Source organism: Macaca mulatta, chromosome 16 (genome assembly GCF_049350105.2).
Source record: "Macaca mulatta isolate MMU2019108-1 chromosome 16, T2T-MMU8v2.0, whole genome shotgun sequence".
Taxonomy (NCBI): Eukaryota; Metazoa; Chordata; class Mammalia; order Primates; family Cercopithecidae; genus Macaca; species Macaca mulatta.
The window spans coordinates 60,815,108-60,816,769 of NC_133421.1; the positions used below are offsets into that span (position 1 = coordinate 60,815,108).

Here is a 1,662-nt window from a genome sequence, read left to right on the forward strand (position 1 = left end):
TCTCGGCTCACTGCAACCTCCACTTCCCGGGTTCAAGCCATTCTCCTGCCTCAACCTCCCTAGTAGCTGAGATTACAGGCGCGCGTCACCACGCCCGGCTAATTTTTGTATTTTTAGTTGAGACGACAGCTCACCATCTTGGCCAGGCTGGTCTCGAACTCCGGCCTCCCAAAGTGCTGTGATTACAGGCGTGAGCCACCGCATACAGCCTAAGGGACTGTTTTCTGACTGACAGACACAGACGACCTCACTCAGCACCCGACAACCAACACAAACACACTAGGGTGCGTGCCGGACCCCAAGAAAATACCCCTCTGGGGACTGCAGCCTCGTTATTGTTCGTGACCAATCTGAGTCCCGCAGGCGCCATTTCCCCGCCCCTTGGTTCGGTCGAGCCACTTCGTTGGCGGCTCAGGCAGCAGTAACGTATCGCGCTTGCTCAGTAGCCAATAAGAAACATGCCGGCCCCCTCGGCCCCCGGGGACCTCCTAGACCGGCCGACCTATCTATGCCCAGCCCGAAGCAGCATCCTCCGGATCCTTCGGGTTCTTTCGGAAGTTTCCCTCCAGGGTAAAGTCGCGTTCGCTCTCCCAGCAACACATTTTTCTGCCCGACTCTCGCGCGTGCGCACTGACACGCTTAGGACGGCCCTGAAATGAAAACATCTTGAGAGAGGAGGAGGGACCCTAAGCCGCTGCCTGACCGGTCACTGGGGATACCTACACAACCCGAGGTGGCCGCTGCCGGAAGCGGTCCCCAAAACAGGAATTGCAGGACCAAAAGATACGGCGAGGTCCCACCGAGATTTGAACTCGGATCGCTGGATTCAAAGTCCAGAGTGCTAACCATTACACCATGGGACCTACTGGCTGCTTTAGACGGCCACGAGTCTCCTCAAGCCAGGAGAGCTCTGGGCGGTCTTTCCACAGAGGCGGCCGTGTCCGCGTTTGCCAGACTGGGCCCTGGGCCGGGGACCCACGGGCTGCGCGGCGAGGGCTTCTGCGTCCTTCCCTTTCCAGGCGTTTCTGGTCCTGGGGTTATCCTGTCTTCCTGCGCTCCTCCAGGGGCTGGGAGGTCGGAAAGGCAGCAGGCTGGCAGGGTTGGCTATGTGGGGCCGGAATGGGTCCGGGGAAAGCCTGCTCCAACCTCAGTTCCAGCGCAGGAGGCGCGGCGCACGGAGCCTGGGTTGTTTGTTTATTTACGTTAGGGGGTACCTTAGAAGAGGTGTTTTGGCCAAGCGGGAAGGGAAGCGGACTGGCAAGTGGGGGACTAACGGTTCAAACCCCAGTCGCCCCAGGGACGCGGGAACGGAGACTTTGAAATTTGCGCCGGCAGCCTGACCGCGTCGGTGCGAGTCCTACTGTTTCACGTGGCTAGAGCTCTCAAGGGGAAACCGTTCCAAAGTTTCGCCTCCACTTGCTTGTGTGCCTAATTAAAAACCACCAGGTGGGACTGCTGAGATAACACCCAGATACCCTTCCTTGCTGGGCGATTATCCTTAACTTTAGGATTAAATCAGATCGGTGAAAAAGACATTCCCCTCTGGGCTCTCTCCCACATTTTAGTGAATGTCTATGTAAACGGATGTTTCTGCAGGTCAATCTGGCTACATCTAATTTTTACACGCCGTATGACTCAGCAGTTTCACCTTTGAGACTAACC

At 57.2% G+C, this 1,662-nt stretch overlaps 1 non-coding gene across 1 annotated transcript; it reads right to left on the reverse strand.

Moving 5' to 3' along the window:
- Positions 1 to 791: 791 nt before the first annotated feature.
- Positions 792 to 863, reverse strand: TRNAQ-UUG (transfer RNA glutamine (anticodon UUG)). The gene has a single exon. It is a non-coding gene; the product is annotated as a tRNA-Gln (tRNA).
- Positions 864 to 1,662: the final 799 nt, after the last annotated feature.